Here is a 21,833-nt window from a genome sequence, read left to right on the forward strand (position 1 = left end):
AGCCGCCACCAGAACCCGCTCGGGTGGTATGCACGGAATGTTCGGCGGTGTATGTCTGGAGCCGCGGCACTAGCTACCCCAGACCTGGTCCCGGGAGTACCCGAACTTGTCACCATCGCAACGGTGCGCCTAGTGGCAGCCCCAGAGTTGGCCAATCGAGTTCATCTGCATGTTCGAACCGCGGACACTGGCGCTACAGTGGCCGGGGTCCCGGAACCAAAGCCACCTGAAGAAGAATAAACCTCGAAAACCTGAAAATGTAAATAGTTACTGATTGTTCTTTAAGTTGCTGCTAAAACCCGTCCAGGGTTAATGGATCCCTTTGTTGACCCGGGATCCCTGTGTTTGTTCTGAGTTTTCCTAAAATTTTGCACAAGTTTAAAGAACTGCAGAAATCATGGACTGTGCATGATTCGAACTTCCTTGTAAATAGTTGCACCTTCTTAAGGGTGCCTCCTACTGGTTTTAGTTAAAAGACACTTTGCGAAGATACCTTTCCTACTGGTTTTAGCTAAAAGACACTTTGCGAAGATATCAATGCTGGAACCTTTGCATGGACTGGTAGGCTGAGAAGACGAGCTACCTCAGAAAGACTTGGTCCCCTCTTAAAGGGGATGTGAAGAATTGAACTTGAGAAAGATACTGTTGCAGAACAGTAATGCCATGATGATGCTTTGAAAAGAAATGTAACTGTTTTACATGAAAAGTTATATGTGTTTAAATTGTTTGAATTGTGAAATCTGAAAATAATGTTTTGTGAAAGGAAAAGATGCAGAGAGCCCGCAGGGGTAGAAGTAGAGATCTGCATAGTTGAAAGTAAAGAAGTAATGATGAAGGTGAGGATAGAAGGTAAACCCTGCGTCCCCATAGAAAGTTACTTTGTTGCTAAGGACAGAAAGCGAACCCGTAGGGGTTAGAGAGTGAGTCCTTAAAGGAGCCGAGTAGAGCTGGCTCAGAGTTCTTTAAATGAAAGGAATGTTATGTCTATACTATGTATAGTAGCGAAAGGCAGTAGGCCCTGGCTGAACGGGGCGGTCCTGTAAAAGAAAGGAGAGGCAGTAGGTCTGGTGCCATAGGGACAGGCGGTCCTGCAGGTTCAAAGTAGGAGAATGTGAAGTTACCCTACCCTGTAATGTGATTATAGGAAGGCCTTTGGTAAACTAAGAGTGTATGTTTCTTAAAGGCAATGTTAATTTATTGTTCCAGAATTTGCACTAAGTAGAATACCCGGTTGGGTAACAGGAGTTATGTATAGCTTGTAATTTATAAAGTTGACTATGTTTGTAACGTTAAAAGTGTCCTCACCTCCCATAAAGGGAAGCCTGTTCAAGTATACTTATTGTTTTGCACTCAACAAAATTGTATGTCTGTTTACTAATCTGTATTGTTGTTTTTCTTCCCAGTCCCGGAGTACTGTGTTTAACCAGGGGGGAGTGCAGCGCCCCAGAGTCCTGGTCGTTGCAGTACTGTGGCTCCGCCACTAAGGGGAGCCATGGTACGTTCGATGGCACTGAAGGAGTTCCTCCAATCAGGTATCACAGACACCAATATGTTTCACAGCAGGGCCTCCGGGGGGAGCTAAGGGTGCTATTCATTAGGCCACTCCCCACCATAGTGGGTAAACTGGGGGTCAGGCAGGAAGTTAGAGAGAACGCTGACGGGATTGAACGGAGCAACACCTTGTGGCAGAGGGTGTTGTGAAGGGAGAGACTGTAGGGTCTCTGCCAGGGGTGGGACCCTGGCAGAGGCTTGGCATTGAGAGAACGTAACGGGACCGTGCCTGCTCAGCTTAGCGGCGGTGCCCAAGAAAGGACTAGAAGCGAGGCAGATTGTGCTGAGTGAGAAACGAGATCAAGCAGAAGGCGAATACCAGCAGGGGTTTTGTTGAAAGAGGCAGCACCCTGCTGAGGCGCAATACCGGTGGCCGGAACGCCGAGGGAGTGGATTAGAATACAGCTTCAAGCCATACTCCAAACAGCGGCAGGACAGTCGGTCTCAGGCGGGCTGTCTACCACATATCACCTATGAAGTCTTGGGGGGCAATTGCGGGAGAGGGGCGTCTCTAGGGTCCCGGAAGAACTCCAGGCCTACCTGACAAACGGGTGCCATTCCAACCTGAATACAGGGAGGGGTGGATTACAGAGGAACATCAAATCGAGTTGTGAGGGAACTTAAGAAACAGACACAACCGTTGTGGGGTCACTTTCCGTGAGCACAGCAGGGAAGGACTACAACACATAGCGCTAGAAGGAAGGCACAGATTTCCACCTGAGAGGAGGACTCTGGAGGTGCCATTGGACCGGCTGGACTTGCGTAGCCTGGTGAACCGTGTTCTGGACTGAGGACTCAGAGATCTCCAGTAAAGAGGTAAAGAGACTGCAACCTGGTGTCCTCGTTATTTACCGCGACCTGAACCCCACAACTGCACCGCTACACCACCATTAGCACCACTTATTTCACCGGACGTCCCCCACTGACGGACAGGGCCACGGACCGGGTCTAGCCACCGTGACAACCCCAGGACTGAGACCTAGAGGCCCGGCTCCGGGTACCCCTCGGCCCTGCGGCGGTGTGGGGGCGCGCCGCATATAGATACTCAAGTAATAGTAATTTAAAAACTGCATCCTTACCTTCCAGACCGGCACTGTGGACTGAGCACCTGCCGCCTTCTCAATTTCATTAGAGTGGACTTAATAAACTATTAACCCCTTCACCCCCAGCCTGTTTTAACCTTTCTTGCCAGGTTAATTTTCAATTCTGACCAATTGCACTTTATGTGGTAATAACTCTGGAACGCTTCAACGTATCCCAGTGTTTCTGAGATTGTTTTTTTTGTGACACATTGTACTTCATGTAAATGGTAAATTTTGCTCGATATGATTTGTGTTTATTTATGAAAATATCAAACATTTTACAAAAAAATAGAAAATTTTGCAATTTTCAAGCTTTTAATTTTTATGACTTTAAACCAGATAGTTATATCACACAAAATAATTAATAAATAACATTTAACAAATGTCTATTTCACATCAGCATCATTTTTTAAACATTTTGTTTTGTTAGGAAGCTAGAAGGTTTTAACGTTTATCAGCAATTTCTAATTTTTCCAACAAAATGTACAAAACCAATTTTTTATAGACCAAATCACATTTGAAATGATTTTGAGTAGCCTATGTAACAGAAAATATCCAAAAGTGACACCATTTAAAAAATTATAGCCCTCAAAGTGCTCAAAACCACATTCAATAAGTTTATTAACCCTTTAGGAGCTTCACTGGAATTAAAGAAGTGTGGAAGACAAAAATAAAAATTTAATTTTCACAAAAACATTGCTTTAGCCTCAAATTTTGCATACACTGATACCCCATATGGGGTGCAAAACTACTGTTTGGGTGCACGGCAGCGCTTGAAAGGGAAGGAGCACCATTCAACTTTTGGAGTGCAAAATTGTCTGGAATACATAGCGGACGCCATGTCGCATTTGCAGAGCCCCTGATATGCCTAAACAGTGGAAATTCCCCACAAATGACCCAATTTTGGAAACTACAACCCACAAAGAACTTCTAGAGGTGTGCTGAGCACCTTGAACTCTCAAGGGCTTTATAGAATTTTACAACTTGAGACATGAAAATGAAAAACTACATTTTTCCTGGAAAAATACTGCTTTAGGCCGGTTTCACACGTCAGTGGCTCCGGTACGTGAGGTGACAGTTTCCTCACGTACCGGAGCCACTGACACACGTAGACCCATTAAAATCAATGCATCTGTGCAGATGTCATTGATTTTTTGCGGACCGTGTCTCCGTGTGCCAAACACGGAGACATGTCAGTGTTCGTGGGAGCGCACGTATTACACGGACCCATTAAAGTCAATGGGTCCGTGTAAAACACGGACCACACACGGACCTTCTCCGTGTGCAGTCCGTGTGGAGTGCAGGAGACAGCGCTACAGTAAGCGCTGTCCCCCCCACATGGTGCTGAAGCCGCCATTCATATCTTCTCTGCAGCAGCGTTTGCTGCATAGAAGATATGAATAATAGTGTTTAAAAGAAAGATCTATGTGTCCGCCGCCCTCCCACCCCCTGTGCGCCCCCCGCTGTTCTGAAAATACTCACCCGCCTCCCTCGCAGTGTTCTGTGCTGGCCGCCCCTTCTACTGTATGCGGTCACATGGGGCCGCCGATTAGAGTCATGAATAGGTGGCTCCACCTCCCATAGGGGTGGAGCCGCCTATTCATGACTGTAAATGAGCGGCCCCACGTGACCGCATACAGTAGAAGGCGAGGTCAGACCAGGAAGCATCGACAGCCAACGAGGGAAGCGGGTGAGTATTTTCAGAACAGCGGGGGGGCGCACAGGGGGTGGGGGGGCGGCGGACACATAGATCTTTCATTTAAACACTATTATTCATATCTTCTATGCAGCAAACGCTGCTGCACAGAAGATATGAATCGCGGCTTCAGCACGATGCAGTGTACCACACGCGTGGGTACCACACGCTCCGTGTGGTACCCACTCGGCACACGGGCGGCACACGTGTGCCGCACGTATGGCCTACGTGAGCTCACGGGCACACGGACACGGATAACTCCGGTACCGATTTTTTCCGGTACCGGAATTATCTGGACGTGTGGGACAGCCCTTAGCCTGCAAATTTTTCCTTTCCAATTTTTTTTAAGACCTTCTGAGGACCAAAATTATTTTTATCATGTTCTCATACGTAAAACAATAGATTTCAGAGTGTGTTCTTAGTTTTGTTTCTCATTACTGTATGCATGATTATTAGAGAATCATTAGATGAAATGTGTAATAAAAGTGCATATTAATTCCACCTTAAGCTTCTTACAGCAAAAATACCCTGTACATTAGTTGTAATGGTTAATGCAAGAAGGTTCCAAGTACTAATGGCAACACAGGAAGGAGCAAGCTATTTTCATTCATATTTCTTTTCTCAGTTTCAGCAGCAGGAAAGTAATACAGCTTTAAATATTAATACATTCTTATAACATTAATAGCTAATAAATATGTAGATAGTGATGTTTATGTGACCCACTTCTATTAGAAGCTTTCAATTACACCATGGATATTATAAATAAGGTCTGATTTGGTTTAAAAGAGGATAGTCGTCTTTAGGGTAATATGAGGAAACTAAAGGAAAATATTCTGCATAAAGCCAACTATTGGGAAAACTACTGGAAGGCAAGAAAGGAAATTCAGAGTTAATGTAGACATGCAGCTTTTTTTATCTTCATTGCTGTGTAATATTATTCTTGTGAACCAGCCACATTTTCTCAATTCTCATTTTTTCCACAATTTATCTCCCAAGTCCTTTGAGAAGAAACCTCAAAGGATCCTATTATCAGTGGGAGGCGCTATATGTTTGTGATGCCTAATAAGAATAGTTTATGTATATGCTCTGAAGCCCAATATACTATTACTCTAGGCTGATAGCCTCCTTGATGGAGCAGTCTGCTGCAAGATGCCTCTGAGGCAGAGGAGTCATTTCAAGCTTTTTATACCGGAACCTCCAATGTTAATATATCAAACTGTCAGGATATATAAAGGCAAACATTGCATTACATCCTCGGGCTCTTGGCCAGGAGGTTGAACCAACTGCTTTTTGCAACCTGGATATTGGAATCTCGAAGCTTTGAGCACATCCCATCACATGCAATTATCTATTTTAACGCCATTAGATTAATGGACCCTCTGAGCGCTCAGTAAAGTTGTTACTCAGACAGCTTGCCTTATTTCTTACACTGCAGGTTGTAGAAAGTACCAATTAAAGGCAAATATAAGCTGTTTTGCTCAGGGGAGTCCTTCAAAATATTGCAATTGGATTAATCATCCACATTCCCAAACAGTTAAATATTTGAGATGCAATAGTCAGATACACAAGATAGATTGTTCTGATGTCAGGATAAGTCAACAGATGCCAAAATTTTACTGTGATGATTATATTACATAAGATCAGGCTGAGCTGTATGCACAGGGTCTGCACATCAATAGTCTCTGTGGTTCAGTGGTATTAAACTATAGGCACTCCTTGTTCCACTATTGCATGCATTGTATCTGTATGCCACTGTATTTTGGTAATTTTTTAAGCCACAACCAATAGAAAATACTAAAATAGTGTCTACGTACAAATTTTTGGGTAATATTTTACAGCGTAGTACGAATAGAAATAACCCACTCACTCTTGCTATGGTTCTTTAACCCCTTAGTGACAGAGCCAATTTGGTACTTAATGACCGAGCCAATTTTTACAATTCTGACCAGTGTCACTTTATGAGGTTATAACTCTGGAACGCTTTATCGGATCCCGCTGATTCTGAGATTGTTTTTTCGTGACATGTTGTACTTCAAGTTAGTGGTAACATTTCTTCGATATTACTTGCGATTATTTATGAAAAAAATGGAAATATGGCGAAAATTTTTAAAATTTTGCAATTTTCAAACTTTGTATTTTTATGCCCTTAAATCAGAGAGATATGTCACAAAAAATAGTTAATAAATAACATTTCTCACATGTCTACTTTACATCAGCACAATTTTGGAAACAATTTTTTTTTTTGTTAGGGAGTTATAAGGGTTAAAAGTTGACCAGCAATTTCTCATTTTTACAACACCATGTTTTTTTTAGGGACCACATCACCTTTGAAGTGATTTTGAGGGGTCTATATGATAGAAAATAACCAAGTGTGACACCATTCTAAAAACTGCACCCCTCAAGCTGCTCAAAACCACATTCAAGAAGTTTATTAACCCTTTACGTACTTCACAGGAACTAAAACAATGTGGAAGAAAAAAATTAACATTTTACTTTTTTTTGCAAACATTTTACTTCAGAACCATTTTTTTTAATTTTCACAAGTGTAAAAACAGAAATTTAACCACAAATTTTGTTGTGCAATTTTTCCTGAGTACGCCGATACCCCATATGTGGAGGTAAACCACTGTTTGGGCGCACCGCAGAGCTTGGAAGTGAAGGAGCACCGTTTGACTGTTTCAATGCAGAATTGGCTGGAATTGAGATCGGACGCCATGTCGCGTTTGGAGAGCCCCTAATGTGCCTAAACAGTGGAAACCCCCCACAAGTGACACCATTTTGGAAACTAGACCCCCCAAGGAACTTATCTAGATGTGTGGTGAGCACTTTGAACCCCCAAGTGCTTCACAGAAGTTTATAACGTAGAGCCGTGAAAATAAAAAATCGCATTTGTTTTCACAAAAATGATTTTTTCGCCCACAAATTCTTATTTTCACAAGGGTAACAGGAGAAATTAGACCACAAAAGTTGTTGTGCAATTTCTCCTGAGTACGTCGATACCCCATATGTGGAGGTAAACCACTGTTTGGGCGCACCGCAGAGCTTGGAAGTGAAGGAGCACCGTTTGACTTTTTCAATGCAGAATTGGCTGGAATTGAGATCGGATGCCATGTCGCGTTTGGAGAGTCCCTGATGTGCCTAAACAGTGGAAACCCCCCACAAGTGATACCATTTTGGAAACTAGAACCCCCAAGGAACTTATCTAGATGTGTGGTGAGCACTTTGAACCCCCAAGTGCTTCACAGAAGTTTATAACGTAGAGCCGTGAAAATAAAAAATCTCATTTTTGTCTACAAAAATGATCTTTTTGCCCCAAAATTTTTATTTTCACAAGGGTAACAGGAGAAATTAGACCACAAAAGTTGTTGTGCAATTTCTCCTGAGTACGTCGATACCCCATATGTGGAGGTAAACCACTGTTTGGGCGCACCGCAGAGCTTGGAAGTGAAGGAGCACCGTTTGACTTTTTCAATGCAGAATTGGCTGGAATTGAGATCGGATGCCATGTCGCGTTTGGAGAGTCCCTGATGTGCCTAAACAGTGGAAACCCCCCACAAGTGATACCATTTTGGAAACTAGACCCCCCAAGGAACTTATCTAGATGTGTGGTGAGCACTTTGAACCCCCAAGTGCTTCACAGAAGTTTATAACGTAGAGCCGTGAAAATAAAAAATCTCATTTTTTCTACAAAAATGATCTTTTTGCCCCCAAATTTTTATTTTCACAAGGGTAACAGGAGAAATTAGACCACAAAAGTTGTTGTGCAATTTCTCCTGAGTACGTCGATACCCCATATATGGGGGTAAACCACTGTTTGGGCGCACCGCAGAGCTTGGAAGAGAAGGAGTGTCGTTTTACTTTTTCAATGTAGAATTGGCTGGAATTGAGATCGGACGCCATGTCACGTTTGGAGAGCCGCTGATGTGCCTAAACAGTAGAGACCCCCCACATATGACACCATTTTGGAAACTAGACCCCTTAAGGAACTTATCTAGATGTGTGGTGAGCACTTTAAACCCCCAGGTGCTTCACAGAAGTTTATAACGTAGAGCCGTGAAAATAAAAAAATCGCATTTTTTCTACAAAAATGATCTTTTTGCCTCCAAATTTTTATTTTACCAAGGGTAACAGGAGAAAATGGACCCCAGAAGCTGTTGTACAATTTGTCTTGAGTACGCCGACACCCCATATGTGGGGGTAAACCACTGTTTGGGCGCATGGCTGAGCTCGGAAGCAAAGGAGCGCCATTTGACTTTTCAATGCAAAATTGACTGGAATTGAGATCGGACGCCATGTCGCGTTTGGAGAGCCCCTGATGTGCCTAAACAGCAGAAACCCCCCAAAAGTGACCCCATTTTGGAAACTAGACCCCCCATGGAACTTATCTAGATGTGTAGTGAGAACTTTGAATGCCCAAGTGCATCACAGAAGTTTATAATGCAGAGTCGTGAAAATAAAAAATATATATTTTTTAACAATAAAGATTTTTTAGCCCCCAAGTTTTTATTTTCACAAGGGTAACAAGATAAATTGGACCCCAAAAGTTGTTGTCCAATTTGTCCTGAGTATGCTGGTACCCCATATGTGGGGGTAAACCACTGTTTGGGCGCATGGCAGAGCTCGGAAGGGAAGGAGTGCCATTTTGGAATGCAGACTTTGATAGAATTGTCTGCGGGCGTTATGTTGCCTTTGCAGACCCCTAATGTACCTAAACAGTAGAAACCCCCAACAAGTGACCCCATTTTGGAAAATAGACCCCCCAAGGAACTTATCTAGATATGTGGTGAGAACTTTGAATGCCCAAGTGCTTCACAGAAGTTTATAATGCAGAGTAGTGAAAATAAAAAATATTTTTTTTCCCACAAAAAAGATTTTTTTAGCCCCCAAATTTTTATTTTCACAAGGGTAACAAGAGAAATTGGACCCCAAAAGTTGTTGTCCAATTTGTCCTGAGTATGCTGGTACCCCATATGTGGGGGTAAACCACTGTTTGGGCGCACGGCAGAGCTCGGAAGGGAAGGAGCGCCATTTTGCAATGCAGACTTTGATAGAATTGTCTGCGGGCGTTATGTTGCGTTTGCAGACCCCTAATGTACCTAAACAGTAGAAACCCCCACAAGTGACCAAATTTTGGAAACTAGACCCCCTAAGGAACTTATCTAGATATGTGGTGAGAACTTTGAAAGCTCAAGTGCTTCACAGAAATTTATAATGCAGAGTAGTGAAAATAAAAAAATATATTTTTTTCCAACAAAAAAGATTTTTAGCCCCCAAGTTTTTATTTTCACAAGGGTAACAGGAGAAATTGGACCCCAAAAGTTGTTGTCCAATTTATCCCGAGTACGCTGATGCCCCATATGTGGGGGTAAACCACTGTTTGGGCGCACGGCAGAGCTCAGAAGGGAGGGAGTACCATTTGACTTTTTTAGCGCAAAATTGGCTGTCGTGTTTGGAGACCCCCTGATGTACCTAAACAGTGGAAACCCCCCAATTCTAACTCCAACCCTAACCCCAACACAGCCCTAACCCTAATCTCAACCCGATCCATAATCCTAATCACAACCCTAACGATAATCACAACCCTAACCCCAAAACAGCCCTAATCTCAACCCTAACCATAACCCTAATCAAAACCCTAAATCCAACACACCCCTAACCCTAATCCTAACCCTAATCCCAACCCTAATCCCAAACGTAACACTAATCCCAACCCTAATCCAAACCCTAACCCTAATCCCAACTCTAACCCTAACTTTAGCCCCAACCCTAACTTTAGCCCCAACCCTAACCATAACTTTAGCCCCCGTCGTCACAAAAAAAGTTCAATGTAACCTTTTTTTTGTACGTCGCGTCCGCCATTTCCGCGGATGCGTGGCCGTAACTCTGCCCCCTCCTCCCCAGGACATAGACTGGGCAGCGGATGCGTTGAAAAACTGCATCCGCTGCCCACGTTGTGCACAATTTTCACAACGTGCGTCGGTACATCGGGCCGACGCATTGCGACCGCCCCGTACCGACGCAAGTGTGAAAGAAGCCTTAGGCTACTTTCAGACATAGCGCATTTTTGAGCGCTATTTTGCGGGCGCTTTTCAAAAATGCGCAATGTCATTTTCGTCTGCCGGCAAAGTGAATGAGAAATTCACTTTGCCGTTCAGACACACCGCAAAAAAACGCGGCGCTTTTGTCTGCAAACACGCCGGCGTAAAAAGAATTGACATGTCAATTCTTTACGCAGCGGCGTGTCTGCGTATCCCCCTAGGGCCCCATATTACCTTCCACACACAGCGCCTTTGTCCTGGGTGTCGGCGTCTTTGTACGGAGGGGTTGACACCCAGGACCGGACGTGACGTCGGACAGGAAGAGGGAAGCCCCCGCCCCCCAGTGAAGCAGCATGGAGTCCTTCTGTGTGTGTGTGTGCGTGTGTGTGCGTGTGTGTGCGTGTGTGTGCGTGTGTGTGTCCCCATGCGACGCTAGTGCCACCATTGTGCTAAGTCGCCGTATGGGACTACTACTCCCATCCGGTATTAGGATGGGAGAGTTGTCCCTGTGTCCGGCGACTTAGCACAATTGTAAAGTTACACAAAACACCTACACACAATACACATACATGACACACAGTACATACAACATATAACACAGAGTATATACTCACCAACAGCACACTTGTAGGCGAAGCCCTCGATCCTCCAGGAAAAAATCCAAAAATAATAAACCAAATTCATACTCCCTGTCCGCAGAATCCATAAAACGAGTGTCCCACGCCGATCGGCTGCTCTCCGGCGATACACTGCCAGGAGCGAAGCTCCTAGCAGTGTATCGCGTACTGTTCCGGAGTTCAATGACTCCGGCGTCTCGGTTAACAGCAGTACAGCTGCGTTGAACTTTCCCACGCAGCACTGCCGTTAAGCGAGAGTGCCGGGGTCAATGACCGCCGGTAAACTCGCTCGCGCATGCGCAGTGACACACCGACAGGAACTATGGCTCCTGTCAGTGTGTTGCTGCAGCCGTGGAGAGCAGACATATCTCTGGATGTGTCTGTTCTCCATGGAAAATCTTGATACGTGGCACTTAAATATGTGGCAATTAAATACGTGACACGTGGCACTTATACGTGATACGTGTCACTTAAATACGTGGCACTGAAATACGTGGCACGTGGCACTTTGATACGTGGCACGTGGCACTTTGATACGTGGCACGTGGCACTTTGATACGTGGCACTGAAATATGTGGCACGTGGCACTTTGATACGTGGCACGTGTCACTTAAATACGTGGCACGTGGCACTGAAATACGTGGCACGTGGCACTTTGATACGTGGCACGTGGCACTTTGATACGTGGCACGTGGCACTGAAATATGTGGCACGTGGCACTTTGATACGTGGCACGTGGCACTTTGATACGTGGCACGTGGCACTGAAATACGTGGCACGTGGCACTTTGATACGTGGCACGTGGCACTTTGATACGTGGCACGTGGCACTTTGATACGTGGCACTGAAATATGTGGCACGTGGCACTTTGATACGTGGCACGTGTCACTTAAATACGTGGCACGTGGCACTGAAATATGTGGGACACGTCGCACAAAAAAGTTACATGTAGTTTTTTTTGTGTCGACGGTCCGCCGAAGCACGACGCATCCGTCGCACGACGGATGCGACATGTGGCAATCCGTCGCAATGCGTCGCTAATGCAAGCCAATGGAGAAAAAACGCATCCTGCAAGCACTTTTGCAGGATGCGTTTTTTCTCCAACGACGCATTGCGACGGAAGCCAAAAAACGCTAGTGTGAAAGTAGCCTAACCCTAACCCTAGCCCTAACCCTAAATTTAGCCCCAACCCTAACCCTAACCCTAACTCTAACCCTAACCCTAACCCTAACCCTAATTTTAGCCCCAACTTGTCTTCTCCTGCCGGCCGGCAGATGGCAGCAGATGGCGGGCGCACTGCGCATGCGCCCGCCATGATGAAAAAGCCGGCTGGCAGGAGAAGACAGAAGAGGACCCAGGGACCCCGGGTGAGTATGTTAGGGTCCCCGAATCCCCCTATTTCTCTGTCCTCTGATGTGCGATCACATCAGAGGACAGAGAAATAACTGATCGCTTTTTTTTTTTTTTTTTTTTTTGCGGTCGCCGGTAAACTGTTAATTACCGGCGATCGCAAAGCAGGGGTCGGTGCAAATCGACCCCGATCATGTTCTTTGGGGTCTCGGCTACCCCCGGCAGCCGAGACCCCAAAAAACATCCGGGTGCCGGGCGGCGGGCGCACTGCGCGTGCGCCCGCCATTTTTTCCCGGAAAAAAGATGGCGGCGCCCATGGGGAGACACGAGGAGCACCGGGGGAGGTAGGTAAGTATTGGGGGGCTATTGGGGGCCATCGGGGACCACATTTCTCTGTCCTCCGATGTGCGATCACATCGGAGGACAGAGAAATTAAACGGCAAATCGCGTTTTTTTTTTTTTTGTTGCGACCGCCGGTAAACGGTTAATTACCGGCGATCGCAACTCGGGGGTCGGTAAAAACCCCCCGAATCATGTTCTCTGGGGTCTCGGCTACCCTCGGCAACCGAGACCCCAGAGAAAATCCGACTCTGGGGGGCGCTATTCACTTTTTCCACAGCGCCGTTAATTAACGGCGCTGTGGTTTAAGTACCCTTAGCGGCCGCCGTTAAAAGGCGTATCGGCGGTCGTTAAGGGGTTAAAGCCTTGACACGGAAACACCACTCCTGCTCGATGTGATATGTGAACAACAGTAAAACAGATAAATTTTCCAGCCAATTGAGATTACTATGATTCCATTTTCTTCATTTCAGAAAATTGAGAATATTTCAGATACAGTTCAAACAAGCCTTATGGTGTCATCCAAAACTTTTCCAGCATAACTTAGTCCTTGGAGCAGGGTTGCACAATTAATTTTCTAAAGGGGCCACATGAAAGACTGTGACTGTAGTCTGAAATTTATTCTTATAGATGCCTTTCCATTACTAACCCATGGGCTTGATGTCACCTGACAATACAAAGGTGACATCAAGCCCACAAATATGAACCCCACTTGCCACCGCTACAAGGCAAGTGGGAAGAGCCGGGTAAAGCGCCAGAATTGGCACATCTAATAGATGTGCTTTTTCTAGGGTGGCGACGTTCTGCTATTTTTAGGATAAAAAAAATAATAATAATAGAGAAATACTACTCACCTTGTTCCCTCTTGTGTGCTGCTCTGGTCTTTGCTGTGTGAAGACTCAGGTTCTGAGCAGTAGGCACAATCTAATGATATGATGGTAGCACAGGGAACTGATAGCCTACTGTTCCGCCATTGTGCTCCGTGGTATTTGAATCCTGAAGATGCAGACTAGTGTTGAGCCACCCCCCTAGTGTTCGAGTTCGGTTCGTCGAATTGGGGCGTGTTCGACGAATGTTTGTCGAACGTTCGACGAACACCGTCAAACCCCATTGAAACCAATGGCAGGCAAACACAAACACATACAAACACATAGAAAACACATAGAAAACACCTTAAAAAAGTGTCCAAAAGCTGACAAACTGCTCAGAAGACACAACAAACACATGGAAAAGTCACAAGTACATATAGTCATGCGAAAAGAAAAGAGGTGGAGGAGTAAAAGGAGGAGGAGACACAGATCTAAATCTAAAATCAGCCTACCAACACCCAGACGTCGTGACAAAAAAATTTAAAAAAGAAATATCTTTAGGTAAAATGGCGGTGGGTCCATTCAGAACATTTTCCTTAGGAGACGTAGAGGTATCCCTGTAGGGAGTCGTGCCAAAAAAGGAACCCAATACATTCAGACTAATCTACCATTTGTCATATCCAAGGGGCAGGTCAATAAACGACAACATCGACGCGGAACCAAGTACAGTACTATATACTGTACCTCCTTTGACGAGGCAATCAGGCGGGTCAAGAAGTTGGGAAGGGGCACCCTAATGGCCAAAACAGACATTGAGGGGGCGTTCCGGTTACTACCTGTGCCTCCAAATAGTGTCTGCCTATTGGGCTGCTTCTGTGAAGGAGCATACTACATAGATCGCTGTTTGCCAAGGGGTGCTCCATATCCTGCTCACTATTTGAGGCATTTAGTTGCTTCCTCGAATAGGTCATCATGGACATTTCTAAGGGGGCACATATTAACCATTACCTCGACGACTTCTTATGCCTGGGCCCAAAAGATTCGCCACAGTGTGAATACACGCGGTAGTCCACCTGTGAGAAGAAGAGAGCTGGAGGGAAAGCGGACACCCCAGAGCCGAGGGGTTAGATTGAGAAACTGCTACTAGGCCCAAAGTATTGCCTGGACAAGATGCAGTTAAAAATTAGTACTTAGATAAACAGGCGGTGTAGCTTGCTTCATGGGTGGGGTACTCTGCTGAGTAGCACAAAATGCTACTAGGCCCAAAAGGATTTCCTGGGCTAGATGCAGTTAAAAATTATTAATTAGATAAACAGGCGGTGTAGCTTGCTTCATGGGTGGGCTACTCTGCTGACAAGCCATAGTGTATGTAGTTTCTAAAGGTTAAAAGGGGGGGGGAGCAACCCCACCCACGTGGAATTGACGATGGCAATGTCATGTAAAACACAGCAAGGGGACTCCAAAAAGAATCTCCATTTTTTCCAAAAATTGGGCCATAGATACCACTTAAGTGGCATCAATTTCGCCAGAGTTTCTTAAAATGGTTGGTGACGTGATTTTCAAAAATCATCAAGCTTTTAGTCTCCCCAGGATGACACAGGGGTAGAGAAGTCCTTGCGGATCCAGGATTTGTTCATCTTGATGAACGTTAGTCTGTCTACATTGTCACTGGACAGCCACGTGCGCTTATCTGTCAGCACACCACCAGCAGCGTTGAACACACGTTCAGAGAGAATGCTGGCTGTGGGGCACGACATGATCTCCAAGGCGTGAGTGGCGAGCTCAGGCCATTTTTCCAGATTGGAAGCCCAAAATGAGCAAGGGTCCAATTCCACAGTCATGGCATTGATGTTAACTTGGAGATACTCCTGTACCACCCTCTCTAGGCATTGGCTATGCGTCAGACTTCTTGTCTCCTGTGGCCTTGCAAAGGATGGTCTAAAAAAATTCTTGAAACGATTGGAAAAAATTGCTTTTACCATCAGATCTGATGTTACTGTTATGGTTTGAGTGATGACTCGACAGTCCCACGGTTGGCAAGTTAGAACTCAGAGATTCACTACGTGCACCACTGGTGTTTTGTGGAAAAGCCAGTGTAAGATTCTGTAACAGTCTCTGCTGATACTCCTGCATGCGTGAATCCCTTTCTATGGCAGGAATTATTTCACCAAATTTACTTTTGTACCGGGGATCTAAGAGTGTGGCAACCCAGTAGTCGGCATTACTTCGGATTCTGACAATCCGAGGGTCATGTTGCAGGTAGTGCAGCAAGAAGGCACTCATGTGTCTTGCGCATCCAGGAGGACCAAGTCCTTGTTGTCTTGGTGGCGTCGAGGTGAAAATCATGCTTCCTTCCTCTGCCCTCTCCCCACAACCTCGCACAACAGAAATTTGATCAAGGTCTCCCTCATCTGATGAGTCTTCCATGCCCAGCGCCAGTTCGTCCTCCACTTCTTCCTCACCTCCTGCACCTTCCTCAACAGTTTGGCTGCTACCATGTGCCCTCGGTAATCCCTCTCCCCCACCCTCCAATGCCAGCCGCCTTGGTGCTGCCGACCATCTGGACCTTGGAGATATTATCCCTTCCACATACAACTCCTCCTGTTCCTCCTCCTCCTCTTGTCCCACCACCTGACTCCGAATAGTGCTTAAGGTGTGCTCCAGCATGTAAATGAACGGAATAGTCATGCTGATAATGGCATCGTCAGCACTAAACATCTTCGTTGCTATTTCAAAACAGTGCAGAAGGGTGCATAGGTCCCTGGTCTGAGACCATTCCTGCAGCACAGCATGATTTGCCCCACCTCAGGATCTCGTTGGCCCAGGCTATACATCATAACGAATTGCACCAGGGCTCACCGGTGCTGCCACAGTCACTGCAACATGTGCAGTGTTGAATTCCACCGTGTGGGCACATCGCAATTCAGCCGGTGAACTGGCAGGCCCATCGACTTCTGTAGAGATGTAAGTCGTTGAGCAGCGGGATGCGAACGGCGGAAGTGAGCACACAGCGACCGTGCCCTCTGCAGAAGCCCATCTAGTCCGGGATAGTTGGATAAAAATTGCTGGACAACCAGGTTCAAAACGTGAGCCATACAAGGCACGTGTGTGACATTGCCCCGGCGAACCCAGGTTTGCAGCATTGTTGCACATGGCCTTCCCTGGCTGCAGGTTTAGTGGAGACAACCATTGATGGAACTCAGGCTCCAGAGCTGACCACAACTCCTCAGCTGTGTGACTCACATTTCCCAGACATTTCAAAGTAAACACCGCCTGATGCCATTGAGCCCTGGTGACAGCATAGTAAGGAGGTGTGCAGGATTCCTTCTGCACAGTTAGAACGCGGGTGGCATTACCAGACAGGCTTTGGGTGCAGGTGGAGGACCGAGAGGAGGTTGAGGAGGCAGAAGCAGTGGAGGAACTTCTAGATACAGAGGATCAACAAGCAACTCATGGGGACGGCAAGACTTGGACAGCAGCCCCTTCTCCTGATGTCACCATAGTTACCCAGTGCCCAGTCACCGACATGTAACGCCCCTGTCCATGTCTACTCGTCCAAGTGTCTGTGGTGAAATGCACTCTGTCACACACAGAGTTTCTCAAGGAAGCGGTGATGTTGTGTGCGACATGCTGGTGTAGCACAGGCACAGCTTTCTTTGAGAAGTAGTGGCGACTGGGCATCTGGTACTGGGGCACTGCGACGGACATAAGGTCTCGAAAATCCTCTGTGTCCACCAGGCGGAAAGGCAGCATTTCTGTAGCCAACAGCTTGCAGATGGTGAAATTCAACCTCTTAGCTTTGTCATGGCTAGGAGGAAATGGTCTTTTACTTGTCCACATCTGAGGGACTGAGGGCTGGCTGCCGTGCTTAGACGGGGTTGAGTAGGGTGTCCCCGGCAAACTACTGGTCTGTGAGGAAGGTGCAGGCAGAGATATTATGTTGCCTTGATCAAAATGTGGTCTCGATGTCGGAGAGCGCTCAACATCAGCAGGTGTTTCCACTTGCAAATGTCCTGACGACCTACCAATCACATTGGCTGTTGCGGGTAAAGAGGTGGAAGGTCTGCATCCAAAACCATGTGCGACTGCTGTCCCCACAGTCACAGAGGATGAAGAGGCTGCGGATGCACTCGATGGGGCAGATGGTGGTTGGCCCGGCCCACTAGGCCACATTGTAGCACAGTGAGCTTCCCACTGCAACTTATGCCTCATATCCATGTGACAGTTCATGCATGAAGTACTTAAACTATTAATGTTTTGGCCTTTACTGAGATTTTGGTGACAAATCTTACAGACAACATGAGTTGGGTCATCCTTTGCGATCTCAAAAAATGCCCAGACTATGCAAGGCTTAGAGCCTGTGCAACCTGAAGAGCCACCACAACTTGTGTTCAGAGGCACAGTTGTGGTTGACGTGCTTCCAGTACTCCATCTCTGTCCAGGAAGGCGCAACCTAACCTCGCCATCAGACTCATCACTAGCATCCTCCTCCACCTCCTCTGCTGACTTCATGGACTGGCGGACTGTGGGTTGACAGTAAGTGGGGTCTCCAACCTCATCATCATCACCCTGTGTGTTCTCACACCCGTCGTCCTCAGAGCCAACCTCTTCCTGCCCTGACCGAAAAGTCAAGTTTTCGCTCCAATCAGGTATCTCAGTCTCATCATCATCATCCTCATTGTCTCCACCAACAGGAGTTACAGTTTGGGAACGAGGGTCTACATTATGCTTAGAACCTTCTTCATCTGGGCCTGGATCCGACTCACAAAGATTCTGGGCATCAGTGGAGATCATTTCCTTGTCTGGATTCACAGAAGCTCTGGAGCAGACCTCTGATTCCCAGGCTGTAGTATGAGTAAACAGCTCTGCAGACTCAACCATCTGTGTTACCCCATACACAGACGGGCGGCTGGAGACTTGGGAGCTGTGAGGAAGCAAGTGCGATTGGGGTGACACATCTGAGGACTGGAGTATTTGTGATGTTGAAGTTGAGGTGGAGAACAGCCCACTTGAACGAGCACTTGATATCTGTTCAAGCACCTGCTGCTTTTGTGCCTCATCTGGAATTTGTAGTGATGCTCGTAGCGATGGTCGTAAGAAAGGGATCATATCAGATTGTCCACGAAAAGAAGTAGACATCTTACTTTGGCTGGAAGATGGTCTTCTTCTGCAGATGTTACTGTTGCTTTACCACCTACCCCACGGACACAACCTTTTTTTCCCTTTCCAACACGCCTATTCCCCTTTCCACCAGTTGCAGGCCTTTTGCCACTCATTTTGGTGCTTTACTAATTGGCAACTCTGTATCTGTAGTTGTTGGCACAAAAAACGATGGATGGAAACCGAGCAGAGCTGAGTGGCCAAACTGTGCTCCTAGGCCCAAAACGATTTACTGGGTAAGATGCAGCACAAATTTTGATACACAGGCGGCTTAGTTACCTTCACAGGTGGGCTACTCCGCTGACTTGCAGACACTGCTCCTAGGCCCAAAACGATTTACTGGGTGAGATGCAGTAAAAATGTAGATACACAGGCGGTGTAGCTTCACAGGCGGGCTACTCCGCTGACGTGCAGACACTGCTCCTAGGCCCAAAATGATTTACTGGGTTAGATGCAGTAAAAATTTAGATACACAAGCGGTGCAGCTTCACAGGCGGGCTACTCCCCTGATGTGCAGACACTGCTTCTAGGCCCAAAACGATTTACTGCGTTAGATGCAGTAAAAATGTAGATACACAGGTGGTGTAGCTTCACAGGCGGGCTACTCCGCTGACGTGCAGACACTGCTCCTAGGCCCAAAACGATTTACTGGGTTAGATGCAGTAAAAATTTAGATACACAGGCGGTGTAGTTAGCTTCACATGCGGGCTACTCCGCTGACGTGCAGACATTGCTCCTAGGCCCAAAACGATTTACTGGGTTGGATGCAGTAAAAATTTAGATACACAGGCGGTGTAGCTTCATAGGGGGGCTACTCCGCTGACATGCAGACACTGCTACTAAGCCCAAAATGATTTACTGGGTTAGATGCAGTAAAAATTTAGATACACAGGCGGTGTAGCTTCACAGGTGGGCTACTCTGCTGATGTGCAGACACTGCTCCTAAGCCCAGAACGATTTACTGGGTTAGATGCAGTAAAAATTTAGATACACAAGCGATGTAGTTAGCTTCACAGGCGGGCTACTCCGCTGACGTGCAGACACTGCTCCTAGGCCCAAAACGATTTACTGGGTGAGATGCAGTAAAAATGTAGATACACAGGCGGTGTAGCTTCACAGGCGGGCTACTCCGCTGACGTGCAGACACTGCTCCTAGGCCCAAAATGATTTACTGGGTTAGATGCAGTAAAAATTTAGATACACATGCGGTGCAGCTTCACAGGCGGGCTACTCCGCTGATGTGCAGACACTGCTTCTAGGCCCAAAACGATTAACTGGGTTAGATGCAGTAAAAATTTAGATACACAGGCGGTGTAGCATCACAGGCGGGCTACTCCGCTGACGTGCAGACACTGCTCCTAGGCCCAAAACGATTTACTGGGTTAGATGCAGTTAAAATTTAGATACACATACGGTGTAGTTAGCTTCACAGGTGGGCTACTCCGCTAACGTGCAGACCTGCTCCTAGGCCCAAAACAATTTACTGGGTTAGATGCAGTAAAAATTTAGATACACAGGCGGTGTAGCTTCACAGGCGGGCTACTCCGCTGACGTGCAGACACTGCTCCTAGGCCCAAATGATTTACTGGGTTAGATGCAGTAAAAATTTAGATACACAGGTGGTGTAGTTAGCTTCACAGGCGGGCTACTCCACTGACGTGCAGACCTGCTCCTAGGCCCAAAACGATTTACTGGGTTAGATGAAGCAAAAATTTAGATACACAGGCGGTGTAGCTTCACAGGCGGGCTACTCCGCTGACGTGCAGACACTGCTCCTAGGCCCAAAACAATTTACTGGGTTAGATGCAGTAAAAATTTAGATACACAGATGGTGTGGTTAGCTTCACAGGTGGGCTACTCCGCTGACGTGCAGACTTGCTCCTAGGCCCAAAACAATTTACTGGGTTAGATGGAGTAAAAATTTAGATACACAGGCAGTGTAGTTAGCTTCACAGATGGGCTACTCAGATGACTACCAGACAATGCTACTAGCCCAAAAGGATTGGCTGAGCTAGATTACACCAAATGCTGTGAGAAACACTTGCACAGCACTGGCACAGACCTGCCTGGCAAAAAGTGCTATGAACTGCTGTAACCTACCCTGAAAAGGGCTGATATTACAACTAGTCCCGACTCCCGACTCCCTAAACCTATCTCTCAGAAAATTTGCTCCCAGAAAAGACTCTTCTGTCTGTATAGCGCCCTCAGCAGCAGCGGTGCCGTCTAACACTAAGCTGCAGCAGTGAGGAAATGGTGGCGACGGGGAAAATGGCTGGTTCTTATAGGGCAAGGACATGTGACATACACAGCCAATGTGAAGGTCTGGGTTTCTTTTTATACACACAAACTAATTAACCGATCATTTACTGAGTACAGGTGAGGATGTAAACTAGGATTGGGTGCATTATATGACCAGGCGACAAAACTTTTGTCTTGCCAAAATCTGACCATTCTGTGTCCATTAACTGATCAATATTTCTGCATTGATGCCAATTTATTTTCTTAACCTAAACCACATTTCGGAGGGTTTCAGCTTTCAAAAGAATAATTTATACAACCAATGGATGAAGTTAACGTCAGGTTATTAGCTTTTATTTACATAACATGGATAAGCGACATAACGTCTGTCAGGGAGTGTACACTATATGAACAAAAGTATACGAACACATCTCTTGGAGGCAATCTGCCTTTACAAACATTTATGAAAGAATGGATCAGTATGACAAGCTCACTAAATGCGCACATAATACTGTAATACAGGGTGGGCAGTTTACTGTATATGGATACACCTTGGTGGGCCATTTATAAAGTTGCATTAACCCCTTCTTGACCTGTGACGCCACGTAGGCATCATGAAAGTCGGTGCCAATCTGACCTGTGAAACGCAGCAGTTTATATTTCGCAGCATGTACACAAAATGAGAATGCTTGGTCTGGGGGAAAATGTGTGTAAATGGGTTAGTAACTGGCTTAGTGATAGAAAGCAGAGGGTGGTTATAAATGGTATAGTCTCTAACTGGGTCGCTGTGACCAGTGGGGTACCGCAGGGGTCGGTATTGGGACCTGTTCTCTTCAACATATTCATTAATGATCTGGTAGAAGGTTTACACAGTAAAATATTGATATTTGCAGATGATACAAAACTATGTAAAGCAGTTAATACAAGAGAAGATAGTATTCTGCTACAGATGG

The sequence above is a fragment of the Ranitomeya variabilis genome, chromosome 6 (genome assembly GCF_051348905.1).
Source record: "Ranitomeya variabilis isolate aRanVar5 chromosome 6, aRanVar5.hap1, whole genome shotgun sequence".
NCBI classification, from domain to species: domain Eukaryota; kingdom Metazoa; phylum Chordata; class Amphibia; order Anura; family Dendrobatidae; genus Ranitomeya; species Ranitomeya variabilis.